The sequence below is a fragment of the Pinus tabuliformis genome, chromosome 9 (genome assembly GCF_031772625.1).
Source record: "Pinus tabuliformis cultivar Carrire ecotype Pingquan chromosome 9, CPIR1, whole genome shotgun sequence".
Lineage (NCBI taxonomy): Eukaryota > Viridiplantae > Streptophyta > Pinopsida > Pinales > Pinaceae > Pinus > Pinus tabuliformis.
Window position 1 is genome coordinate 1587790035 of NC_142307.1, and position 14393 is coordinate 1587804427.

Sequence of the window (14393 nt, forward strand, 5' to 3'; positions counted from 1 at the left end):
AAATTTCAGCCTAAAATAGGCCTCCTAAGGGAAAATAATAAAATAAGAGTTATGAATTTTGGAGAGAAAGGAAGAAAACTACTTTTTTAAATTGTATTTTTGGCTTATCTCCTTATAGGTTTACTCAAATTTCAAGTGTAGAAATCATTGGATGCGAAATTAAATTCCACATCCAATGACTACCAATTATGCATACTTCTGAGAAGAGCCACATTGATAAAATTGAAGATACATCTAAAAAAACATGTTGAACATGTTTTTTTAACATATCTGTGATTTTTATCAATGTGTGTCTTCTCATATGTATTCATAATGGGTCTGAAACCAATGAGTGTCTACTCTTGAAATTTGAGTAAACCTTTAAGGAGACAAACTAAAAATACAATTAAAAAAAGTTGTTTTTTAACTTTATTTTCCCTCGAAAATATTTACATGTACATATTTTTAGATTTAAAGGATTTTTATTGGTTTACATATTATGTACGTCAAAATTTTATGGGAATTTTTATGTTGAAATTTATTCTAATTTTTTCCTTTACACCCTTCTCGATCTCGAGTCTCTCAAGATCCATTCTCAAAGAGACAATTTCTGCATCTAGACTCTAACAATTTTCTTCCCGTTCATGGATTAGAACATTAAGAACTTCTTCTTTTCGTTTTTCTTCTTCCAATTTGATTTTCATGGACAAAATTTCTTCTTTGCATGTTACTAGGATCATCTCCTTATGTACTTTGAACAACTCTTTCTTCGTATGCGTGTTCTCTTCTTCTAGATTGTCATATGTTTTTTGTTTTTCTTCTAATCAAAGAGCTAGATAGTCTTTGCTTTTAATGGTTTCTTCAAGCTTTTCTTTTTCATAAACCAATTCCTCATTATCTAAGTTAATGCATGCCTTCTTTATCACACTGCAGTTACTCTTTTAGTTGCTTGTTCTTTCGTTTGGCCTTTTGTGACTCATCAAGTGCACTGATGAGGTCCCCTTCAAATTCTACCACTCCTACTTCTTCTTCTTCAGAGTCTAAAATATTTTGTTTCATGGAGTCAACTCCAAATTCCATGAATAACCACTCATTTGACTCATCCTCTAAGGAATTTTCACTACTTGACTTTGGTGATGAGCTACCTTATTTGGAGTAGAACCCCTTCTTCTTAGAAAACCTCTTATTTTGATGTTTCTAAGTTGTGCCTTTGAACTTCTTATCATATTCCTTTTCTGTCCTTTCTTTGTAAGGGAACTTGGACGAAAATTTTCCAACTCTTCCACAGTCAAATCATTTAAAGGGAATATTCCCTTTATACTTTCCTGAGCCATGCTTTAGTTTCCTAGAAAAGGGAACCATCTCCTGAAAAGATTCATAGTTGGATCAATCTTGATGGCCTTTGTGCTCCTTAGCCTTCTTGGACACCTTGAAAATTACCTCCTTTGGTTCATACTTCTCTTTTCCTACTCTCATCTCATAGGTTGTGAGAGTACCAAGTAATTGGTCCATTGTGAGACTTTTTAGATTAGACATCTCTTCAAATACAGAGATTTTGGCATTAATTCTCATAAGCAGATATCTTAAGACCTTTTGAACAATTATATCTTCTTTGATGGCTTCACCAAGTTCTCTAATCATATTGGTTACTTCATCGACTATGAGGAAGTATTCTACTATTCTTTCTTCTTCACTCATTTTTAAGCTTTCAGAACTCATTCTGAAGGTTTGAAGTTTGGCCTTCTTGACTTTTTCATCTCCTTCATGACTCTTATTGAACTTGACCCACACTTCCTTAGCAGACTTATAGTGCATAACTTTTACAAGTTCAGATTGACTAAGGCCAAAGAGAATGGAATTATTTGCATTAGAATTATTTCCATACACCTTTTTATTGTTTGCATCTATTGAAGGGACATTAGAAACATCGTAATCTATCAACATTGAGCTCCAAACATCTACCCCAAGAGACATAAGATAGGCTTCCATCCTAACTTTCCAAAAATCATAGTTTTTCCCAACAAAAACTGGTATCTTGCTTGAGTAAGCATCCTGAGTCTCTTTCCTAAACATGATTTCTTATGGACCTACATTCCAGTGGTTAAATTGTTCCTTAAGGAACTTGGCTCTGATACCAATTGTGGGGATAAAGAATTACTAAGAGGGTGAATCAATAATTCTGATGTTATTAAATGCTTGTGCTCAATTCTTATATTTCCTTCTTCTTTCTACTGGTTATTTGTCAAAGAAATCAAATTACAATATAAACATGCAGTAAAACAAACCATTCATAAGAGCACAGAATTCATCACTTGAGAAACACACATATTGACATGGTTATTTTTATGTGAAAACCCAAAGGAAGAAAACCACCAATATATTTGTTGTTATGATGTAATTTAAGCACCCGCTTAATTACATCAAGTTTTGGGAGCACACACTCAAAGGAGGCCCCAACCCCCTTCATATAGCAAGCCACCACTTTCCAAGAGGCACCAACCTCTTATGAATGCAGGCCACTACCTGCTTTAGCCAATGTTCTACTTTTCATACAATTTTCAAACTAAAAACATAGGCTAATACATATGCTCAGAAATATAGACCTAATGTATTGTTATACAAACTCCTTTGAACTGTTCTCTCTACTGCTTAACCAGCTTTGGTCTTGACCCTTTTCTACATTGTCTCTTAGTTAACATTTGGCCTTAGTCATCCTTTAGTTTTCACACTCTCTGCACATAGCATTGCACACCTCTACTCATGAATATTCTACATTCCTTACTTTGCAAAATTGTACTTCATTGTTTTGTTCCTCGGTTGCAATAGGAATGATGTTGTCATTACAGTCCTTCATGTTGTCTAGAAGCCTACTTCTACATGTCACTCCATTCTACTGTTGCATCAAGTTGCTAGCCCTTTGCAACCATATTCAATTCTGGAGATGTGTTTCGTTCACTCAACCATCGCAGTCACATTAAGTCATCGACAGGGTATTTGGGTGTCTCCAATACTGTGAATTAATTCTTATTCATCCTGCACACTCCAGCAAGGCTCCCCATTCCTTCTTATTTGCTTCATAGAGGCCTGTGTGTACTGAAGGCATGGCTCTCTTTCCTGTAGTAGCTGGAGCACTCTGTCAAAGCCCATAAATTTACTGATATGGTGTCCCCGAAGTCATTCTCTTCATTTATTTCCCCGTGGCATGCAAGTAATTATCAGGGAAGGCTTGCTTTAGCTTGGGAAAAGCTTTACAGCCTCTATTAATCAATTGGCACAAACCTCTTTGTGTGCATTTACTTCAGCTTCCAACTCATATCTCCTTTAAATCCTATGCTCGGGAGCTTCCGACTCATCCATGCATTTAAACAATGTCGCTACAAATTTGGATGCCCAGTTACCCTGGTGCTCGTAAATTTTCCAAAATAACATTCCATAAGAGTTACGGGCTTACTAGTGCGCACAACTAGTGTGTCGCCAACTCACTTCATGCCCTTAAATATATGCTCATAGCGCCTTATTCTTTTGTTCATATCCCGAAGTCCTTTAAACGCTTGTTTACAATGGTTTTGCTTTATTAATAGCTTGAAGGCCCTTGGTCACAAAAACTCATGAAACTATCGCAAAACCAAGTCTTGGGCACGTCTTTAGATATTTGACGAAATATCAAATGTCAGCAAAAATTTTGTCTCCCATCTTTGTTACTTGTCGAAATCCCAATGTTTTTTTTCTTTAATTCATTATGGGCTTCCTGGTTTAGTTCCCACTACCCCGACTCAACGCTTATCCTGTGACTTTTCTTCCAGGCTTCCAGGAAATTTTCTCGCTACCTCGGGTTGATGCCATCCAGTGACCCATTTTTAAATAGACCTTCAGGTTTCTCCGCTGCCCTCTGTTAGTGCTTAATTCTGCCTTAGGCTGAAGGAAGGCGGGATTCAAGATAACATCATACCACGCTCAGCCTCGTAGCTAGCCCTACGAGGACAGGAGAGGGCTCTCTCCGAGTCACCTCAGTAAAAATAAACACGAAGGTCTGAGATAACTCCAAATGCACACTGATTTTAGGCTAGTAAATGGATATGGAAAAGGGCGATTTTTGAATGACTGAATTTTCTGGGCTGTGTGGGACCAAAGGATCGCATGAGCTAGGAAATTAAATCAAAGACACAGGATATTTCGCGAGGCAAGATAGGCGGGAGGTTTAGCAATCATATTTAAATAAAATGGAGTGGAAAGACTGCTGAGAAAAGCTAAAAAGGGCATACACATGAATCCTTTTCAGACAGAAGAAGATATACAAAATATGAATGCTTTACAAGGCAGAGCATAAAATGAATTCTACCTCTTCTACTTAAGAGCATTCAACCAGAAATGATTACGAATGGGTGGTAAACATAACAGAATACATATGAAACATAGAAAGAAAAACACATTTGCTAAACTCACACCACAGGGATCTCATGAATCAGAGCTACATCATTCTATTAATTTCCAAGCCAAAACTGTACAATGACAGTGTTGAGTTTTTCTCCATGCTATTCCCAGAAAATCCCAAAAAAAAACCCCTTTCATTAATTTTCAATACCCTAAATAAACTTAGAGCTGGGGAAAGCAAATCGATGAAAATAGGGAGCAGTTTCACCTAAAATCATGAAAATAGGAAAATTCTGCTCTAAAAAGGAGCAGCGTTACATTTTGTTTGTTGATGACCAATTAAAAGACAGAACCTGGAACATAGACCCTTTGATTTTGCAACTGCAGTCAAAAATAGACCATCGGTTCCTATCTTTCTGCTGTGGTAGGTATTCTTCATTTAATTTGGCTTTTGACTTTCCACCTTACATTTTCCGTTTAAAAACAAACCATTTTCTTAACAAAAATAGCTTTTTTAAACTAAAATTTTGCCTTTTAATAAAGGGAAAAATGAATGATCTCAGCTGCAAATTTGCTAAGCTCGACAATACCTCCTTCACTACCAGTGAACACATGTCTATTTGCCGAAAATACCTGTCTTTCTGTAATAATGACAAGCTCCACATGCTTTCAATTGAAGAAACGATTTTACCTTTATAACAAAGATGCTATTTCCCACACCATGTTTTTGCAACCTGCTCTTAAACCTGCAGCTGTTGTGCCAGCTCCACCATGATGAACCACAGCACGGCACTGAGGAAACAACCAATCATGTGGACAATCCTCAAGAAGGAAGACATAGTCAGGAATTTGATGATGATTCCCACGGTTGCCCCATCCTTTGTCAATAATTCCTCTCTGTCCTGTTGATTCTAATGCTTCAAGGATAATGGTAGTAGTCTTTACCGGATCTTCAAGAGGCATGCTCCCAAAACCCACATACACGGGCGCTGGACCAGCCTGAAACCACTGAAGAAATTCCTGACGGGGGCTATAATTAATTCCCAAGTTCAAGAAACAGAAACCAACCACGTCCACTAAATGTCCCCAGTCATTTGGCTTCGGTACAAGATGTGGACTCCATATGTATCCTGTTGGCAAGTCTGAAATAGATCCATGGTATGCACTTAAGTATCGAATAGGAGGAAGCTTCAGTTTCTTTCTTCTGAAATCATTTATGATACTTCTTATCCCCCACCATATTAATATGTCTGCAACCAGATTCGATAGCCAATAACCAGCACTCCGTGATTATGGTAACCATAAATGCATATAAACCAAATCAAACAAAAATTCGAATGAAACAATCTGCAATCACACTAAACACTGTTCAAAAGGCGATTCTCAGCCTTACAAATCCATTTGGAGCAAGAAATTTGTGTTTTTTAATAGAGCAGAGGCGAAAATTTTTGTTCCAGCTCTGTGCGTCGCGCACTCTGCCCAGTGCGCCGCACCTGGTGAGTGCGTCGCGCCAGTGTATATTTGCACTATGTAAAAGTTCCCAATGCGTCACGCGCTATAGGTGTGTTGCACCAGTCAGCCCAGCATCAAAACTGACTAGATCAAATTGTAACAGAACTGACGGAAGAAATCAAGATATCAATTATCCCATTCTTATGATATGAAGTTTGATTCGCAAATAAATTCACACATGAAAACATCGTGCAAGATGGCAAAGGTTTCTTCAAACAGTTCAAAGGAGTAGCAAATAGTTACAACACAGAGGAACCTAGTCACAAGAATGAAATAGATCCTGTAAATCAACGATATCCGCTAGAACTCCTGCCACTGTGGTGTCATTACCAGCTCCAGCTCCTTGAATAACCAGTGGTAATGCCTTGTAGCATCGACTATATACCTCTACCAGATTATCGCTTCCTTTCAGTTGCCCTATTGGAGAATTTTCCGGCAGCTCCAAAAGCCCTACTTTACACCTGGAATTGAACAACATTTCCATTTGAAACAGCATTCTTAATCCTCTCTACCATTTCCTCATCAAGTGTTGGAAGGCCTTTATTTAGGAAATCCTCAATTGACATAGCATCTGGTCCCATTTCAGAAGGGTAAAGACTCTCAACCTCAACATTCTCCAAGTTGATTCGCCAGCCAAGCAACCGAGCTAGGATCAAAGCCTTCCTTGCCACATCCATTCCAGTAAGGTCATCACGTAGATCTGGTTCTGTGTAACCCAGGATTTTAGCTTCTCGAACAATTTCACTGAAAGGGTGTCCTCCTTGTAGTTCACTCATTACATATCCCAATGTACCACTTAGAGCACCCGTGATGCACTGTATAGGATCACCAGATGCTATTAAACGATCCAAAGAACATATGACAGGCAAGCCTGCTCCAACCGTTGACTCATAACGAAGGCAGTGACGATTTGACACAATCTTCTCATAAAGATCAATTTTTTCTGTGAGAGGCTTTTTGTTTGCTAAAACGACACAGCAACCAAGATCTAAAACTTTGTACAGCAACTCAACGGTCTGATCACTTGCAGAGCAGTCAACAAAAGCCAAACCTGTTGACTGGCCCAAAGAACTCGCAATATCTAAAAGACAGGTAATTATTTCATGACCCACAAATACCCGAAATCCATCATTACCAATTGAATCCAATGATGATAGAGGAGAGCCAGAAGACTTTAGATGACAAATGTTCTTCAAGCATTTATCACTTAGCTCTGCCTCTGGAACTTTTGCAGCCATTAGTAGAGATTGGGAGTCACACACACCCAACACTCTTAAATGTATTCCCACAGATCCTTTGTGTTGTTGTAAGAGAAAACCAGTTCTCACCCTGCTCACTATCAGCAACTTCCTCCTCATTTTCTTGGCTAAAACGATGGCTTTTTGGTTGATTTTTGCAGGTGATGGTGGCGTTGAACTTTAGCAAAGGAGGACCAGAGTCTGCAAGTGAAGAACTTCATGGTAGAAAGATACATCTTGTTACAAAAACTGAATTAGACAATTTCTTATTCAAAACAGAGTTTTGAACAAGAAATGTCCTCGAGCATATTTAATGATGAAAAATTTTGAATTGAAAACTTATTGAAATCCTCCTCATGGCCTGCGGGCATTATTCAACGTTTCTAAAGACCAAACCCTAGACTTAAAAATTAAAATGACTCTTTTTGACCAAAATAGCATCTATGACTGCAAATGACTTGAAATGAACTTTGATGATTTTTGGAGAAATTTTGACCAACCCAGCAGGTACAAACATGAGGGAAACCAAGCCCTTCCGTCAGTCAATGGCATGCCCCTAGCGAAATGCAACTAAGTGAATTGAGCGAGACGCCTAAAAATGAAATGCAGTAAAGAGTTTTGATCTCTGACGGAGGACTGACAAGACCGACTCTAACACCCTCTACCCCGGCTCACTGCAATCTCATAATGCTTTTAAATAAGCCTTCGGGATTCTAGGCTTTCCTAGGTTCTGATCACTATTACTAAGGTCTTCAACGTCCTTACTTTAACTGATCCTAACTTTTGGTCCAAAGGGCCATTTGCAGAATTCCACATATTGTTGGAAAAATATTTCTAAACACTTTTCAACTATGCCACTTTTAGGAGACACTGAGCTAATCTCTTGAGATATAATCTCCTCCAAAATTTGGGACTCCCCAACCATCATAGTCATATTTTCATGGCTTCTCCACTAAGCCTGCTACTACGATGATTCTCTATAGAACATTGTAGCAACCATGGGACTCCCCCAACCATCATAGTCATCTTTCTATGGCTTCTCCACTAGGCTTGCTACAAAGATGATTCTCTACAGAACACTACAACAACCATGGGACTCCCCCTAAACAACATGCTCATCAATGTCGGCATCTGTTGCCTGTTATTGTAGCATCGGATGTGTTATAGTCACAAAACTTTGTGGAGAGGCTCGAATACATGATATCTCCATAACCCATAAATCGTTTTTGAAAATTTCCCCTATAGATAGCATAATTAGATTATTAAGCTATTTTTTAATGTTTCCTAAGTCTAAACTTAGGAAAACTAGTTAATTAATCAGAATTAAGTAATTCAAGGTGAGAATTCTCTAGAATCTCACATGGATTGACTCTGATATGATCTTGTCTCTTTATTAAGTAACCTCATTTAATAAAAGGTTTTGGGGAACAAAATCCTAACAAAATGGGGAGGTATGATCTGGATTGGATCATCATATTATTTTGTCATCCATATTGATGCTTTTAGAGTGGAAAAATTAGAGGAATAAGCTTATAGGACCATTGTTATTGATGGGTACCAATTTGGAAAATTGGGGTTTGAAACCTTTCGAAGGCAGTTTGAGGCATTAAATGAAGATCGTTAGGTTCCAAATATTCTTTTCCCTCAAACTTAACCCTTGGTTGGTTGTTGGACTATTTTATAATTAGATCACTTGGAGGAAAAGGGGTTCCATTCTATTTGAGTGCATTTTATTTCATAGTAGAGTACAATAGTTAATAGAGGATAGAGAGGGAAAATAAAATAGAGGATTTGTGTTATATAGTATCCCACAGGCCACAAGTCTTAGGTAACTCCATAGAGAGTGTTGTAACATTATCATGCATTTTACTTTTATTGTCTAAAAAAATGAACAACAATAAGAAAAAGAAAGAAAGAAAAATAAAAAATATATATAAATAAAGGAAAAAAAAAAAAGTGAAAAGGGTATTTAAAAAAAAAAAATAGATATACATATTCAAAAAAATATAAAAAAAGGTGATGAAAATCCCTTAGAAAAAATTAAATATGCGAGCAGGCTCAAATGCCACATTAGATATTAAATAAATTGTTTTAATTAGTTAAATCCTGATTTAGTTTAAGTTGTTAATAAATTTATTTTTGACACGATTGTTTCTTATCATATGTAATAAATGATCGCGTTATAATCAAGCATCATGATCTATCCCACCTAGATCGACAGCTCCCGATGACTTCGGTCGCCCTTTGCCCCTCCAACAGTTAATCAAAGGGGGGGTCTGAAAAGCAGATTCTATCAATCCTGCTTTATCAACGTGTCACTCCCTCATCGATTTCAGAACCCCCTTTGACTAAACTGATTACAACTCAACCCCGCCCCCCCCACACCCACACCTAAAGTCTACCTTTCTCCTTCTTGCCTTATAATAACTATCAGCCCTACTTCCTCCACTCCAATCCGCTCCCACCAAATGTCACATTCCTTGTACCTATCATTTTATCGTTAAGTAAATGTTCTAAGATATAATCGTTGCCAAATTAATGACTCCATATTTCAAATGCTCCTAATCCAAAATTCAGCTTCCTTGCACCCCTTCTCTATAGATTCCCTCATGGAACTCTACAAAAACTTGACTTTTCCCCACATAGCCAAAAATTTTGAGACATTTTTGCCTAAAAATGTCCAATTGCCCAAAACAAACCCTCCTTTTTTGTCCTCAATGTTTCCAGAATGACAAAACAAATCATTTATATAGTTTCTTGTTTATTGGGCTATCAAATTGATCAATGGGTTGATGAAGCAATTATAGGTTTTATATCAGTATTCTCAGCAGGAGAAAACCCTTCAATTATTTTTCATTACAATGAATTCTTAGAAGAATTCATCCATGAACAATTTCTTAAATTTTCTACAGAAGGAGTTTTCAAGCATGCTTCAATCTTGGTTTACTTGTTTTTATTTCATCAAGCAGATAGATTTCAATTTCCACTACAAAAACTGGATGAACAGGGAAATGCACAGTTTGTAATTCATTGGACTTCCTTAGTAAGGAAGAATATCAATTAATTCACATTCAGTGATTATGTAGACTTTTTTTTGTACAGAGTTTCTTGCCTACTTAACAATGATGTTGAACCTAGAATTGGACCTGAGACTAAGAGAATTCTACATCTCAGTGAACAGACAAATACAGGTGATTGGTACTTGTATCATAATTACATTAAGATTAGAGTGTATGGATGTGAATTTCATCCATATAAATTGCCTAAATTTGTTCCCATAAGAATTTTTGCATTAGAGTATATTAGGAAAATGATAAATATGGATGAGCCCCACTTTGTGTTAGCCAAAAAGAAATCTTAGTTTAAAATCAAAACACAAGTTGGGCCTTTCATTTACAGGACAACAGCAAAAGAAGCAAATCTTCTCCTTAAACAAATGAAATTTAAACTCAGTTTCACTTGGTCATATGATCCTTTAGGAATTATCTCAAAGTTGAGAGTAGAGCAAAAAACTACTCCCTATACTCGCACTCCTAGACTTGAAATTGAGAAATATATGAATCAAGATGAATGGCAAGAAGAAACATTGTGGGAGGCAAAGGAACAGGTACTTTCTTCTACAACATCATAAACTCCAGTGCCACAAACAATGTAAACTTTGAAACGCGAACTATAAACTCAAAACGAGAACTCTGCCTAAAACAACCCTGAAAAAACATAAAAAACAGTGCTAAAAACAAAAAGTGTGTATACTAGAAAGATGGCTTTTTTTAGGGTCAATTTTGAACATGTTTTAAAAATGGCAGTGAGAACGAATTTTTTGTGCAAAAATTGTGCAAAAACTAGCCTAAAAATGAAAAGTGCTAATAATGGAACAATGGATTTTTTTTAAAGTTAATTTTCAACATTTTAAAAAAATGCCAGTAAAACCGAATTTTTATGTGCAAAAAACACCGTCAAAACGAAAAGTGTTGATGCTCGATTAACAATTTTTTTTTAGGGTAAATTTTCAACATTTTGAAATAATGGTGTAAAATATTTTGTTATGACTCCAAATAAACATTAAAATTTCAAAAAAGTAATGAAAAAAAAAAAAATTTAAAAAAAATACCAAAACGTAAATAAATATATATATATATATATATATATATATATATATATATATATATATATATATATCATGAAAAGGTAAAAAAAACAAAAACAAAAACAAAATTAACCTATAAAATATAAGAATTAAAAAATTAAAAAAATTTAAAGAAATAAATAATAAGGAAAACATATTTTCAAAAAAATAACATTTTTTTAATGTGGTAAACCATAAAAAAATTTGGAAAAAAAATAAAATAAACTATAAAATTAAGTAAAAATAGGGAATTTTTAACGGTCGAAGCTGTTACTGAAACATACCCGTCAAAGCTGAACATGGTCTCGTGCTGCTACTTGTCCACGAACAAATGGTCTAACACAATGTTGTCCAATACAATTGGTCTAACCCCCGATGATCTATTTCCACGAACAATTGGTATAACCGAAACAGAACCATCGCTAGCTAACAAACCATCACTGCTATTTCTCCATCCAAGCCATCTAAACGATCTCAACATCCAAGCCATAGCAATCGAACCTTACCCATCCACTACGTCTCGTCTCACTAGCTAACCTACTCGCCTACCCCATACCGCTTACCATCTAACCCCATATCCATTACCGCTAGCTAACTCACCTATCGATACTTATGAAACGAACCTGCCAAGCTTGGTTCTTAAACAAACAGGAAAGAGCTCCTAAACTTGTATTCTTCGTTGTTACCGATCAAGTCAAGATAAGATAAGATCGAGCTGAACCTTATCAACCCAAAGGATAAGGTCAAGCTAGTGATTTAGACTAATACTTATACTGCGCGAAGCTCCACCTTGTCTCGTGCTTCTATCGCTAGCTCGTTGGTTGGTCATCATCATCCCAAGCAATTGGTACGGTCGAAGCTGTTACCGAAACATACCCATCAAAGCTGAACATGGTCTCGTGCTGCTACTTGTCCACGAACAAATGGTCTAACCCTCGATGATCTATTTCCACGAACAATTGGTATAACCAAAACAGAACCATCGCTAGCTAACGAACCATCATTGTTATTTCTCCATCCAAGCCATCTAAACGATCTCAACAGCCAAGCCATAGCCATCGAACCTTACCCATCCACTACGTCTCGTCTCGCTAGCTAACCTACTCGCCTACCCCATACCGCTTACCATCTAACCCCATATCCATTACCGCTAGCTAACTCACCTACCGATACTTATGAAATGAACCTGCCAAGCTTGGTTCTTAGACAAACAGGAAAGAGCTCCTAAACTTGTATTCTTCGCATATATTCTTCTGTGAAAGTGTTCTGAGGCTCGGTGAAAAATTTAAACACGTACTCTATATATACTTCGGTGAAAGAGTTCTGAGGCTCAGTGAAAGAGTTAAAAACATACTCTATATATTCTTGGCATATATTCCTACTCTATCTATTCTTCGCATATATTCTTCGATGAAAGTGTTCTGAGGCTCGGTGAAAAAGTTAAACACGTACTCTATATATTCTTCGGTGAAGGTGTTCTGAGGCTCGATGAAAGAGTTAAAAACATACTCTATATATTCTTGGCATATATTCTTACTCTATATATTCTTACCTTGATATAAGGATTTAGAACAAAGTAATATATTCGCATATATTCTTTGGTGAAAGTGTTCTGAGGCTCGGTGAAAAGTTAAACACGTACTCTATATATACTTCGGTGAAAGAGTTCTGAGGCTCGGTGAAAGAGTTAAAAACATACTCTATATATTCTTGGCATATATTCTTACTCTATATATTCTTCGCATATATTCTTCGGTGAAAGTGTTCTGAGGCTCGGTGAAAAAGTTAAACACGTACTCTATATATACTTCGGTGAAAGAGTTCTGAGGCTCGGTGAAAGAGTTAAAAACATACTCTATATATTCTTAGCATATATTCTTACTCTATATATTCTTCACATATATTCTTCGGTGAAAGTGTTCTGAGGCTCGGTGAAAAAGTTAAACACGTACTCTATATATTCTTCAGTGAAAGTGTTCTGAGGCTCAGTGAAAGAGTTAAAAACATACTCTATATATTCTTGGCATATATTCTTACTCTATATATTCTTCGCATATATTCTTCAGTGAAAGTGTTCTGAGGCTCAGTGAAAGAGTTAAAAACATACTCTATATATTCTTGGCATATATTCTTACTCTATATATTCTTCGCATATATTCTTCGGTGAAAGAGTTCTGAGGCTCGGTGAAAGAGTTAAAAACATACTCTATATATTCTTCGGTGAAAGTGTTTTGAGGCTCGGTGAAAGAGTCTGCGGGTTGCAGTGGGCACGGGCGATCTGCAGTCAGTTACCAAAGATTACCAAGGGCAGACGGGTGATCTGCAGTCAGGTTTTCTGATATCAGGTGCACACATCCCTTATCTTTTTCTTTTTCTAATACATATTTGCTCATATAATTTCAAGTATGAATATTTCACCACAGTTACCAAAGATTACCAAGGGAAGACCTAGCACAGTTACTCTACAAGGCCTTTATGAGTATATAGAGTCTTTAGAGAAACGTAGAGAAGAAAGAGAAGCCAAGCTACAAAAAGAGTTAGAAGCCATGCTAGAAAATAAATTTGCATCTCTTGAAGACACTATCCAAAACAAATAGAAATAAAATAGAACTACTAGAGAATAAAATGGAGGCAATGGAGACTAGACTGCAGGTTATAGAAAAACATAACCAAGATACTAACCAACCATCCCAGCAAGGAGATGCTGATACTTTAGAGAGTCTTAAAATGAAAGACATGATTAAAGAACTAGAAGAAAAAGTTAATAGTCGTCTCACCCTAAATAATGTGGTAGATAAGTTAGATATCAAACCAATTAAAGATGAAATGAAAAAATTAATAGAATTAGACCACGAACATAACAAAAGGGCCTTAAACCTTATAATACTCGGTTTAAAAGAGGAAGTAGATGAGGATACTTTAGCCTTAGCCCAGACAGAACTACATAATAGATTACAAATTGAAACATTGTGTCTCACAGAAGCAACAAGGTTGGGGAAATTAACCGAGAATAAAGGAAGACTAATCCGCATAAAGGTGAGCTCCACTGATCATAAGCATGACATACTTAGTAAAACCTAAAGTCTAAAAGGAACGGGAATATTCATAAATGAAGATCTCATTCCAGAAGACCAAGCAGAATTAAGAAAGGAGGTTCAAAAGGTAAA

General features: G+C 36.5%; 1 pseudogene; it reads right to left on the bottom strand.

The window, feature by feature from the left end:
• Positions 1–5043: 5043 nt before the first annotated feature.
• Positions 5044–5751, bottom strand: LOC149154776 (sterol 3-beta-glucosyltransferase UGT80B1 pseudogene; annotated as a pseudogene).
• Positions 5752–14393: the final 8642 nt, after the last annotated feature.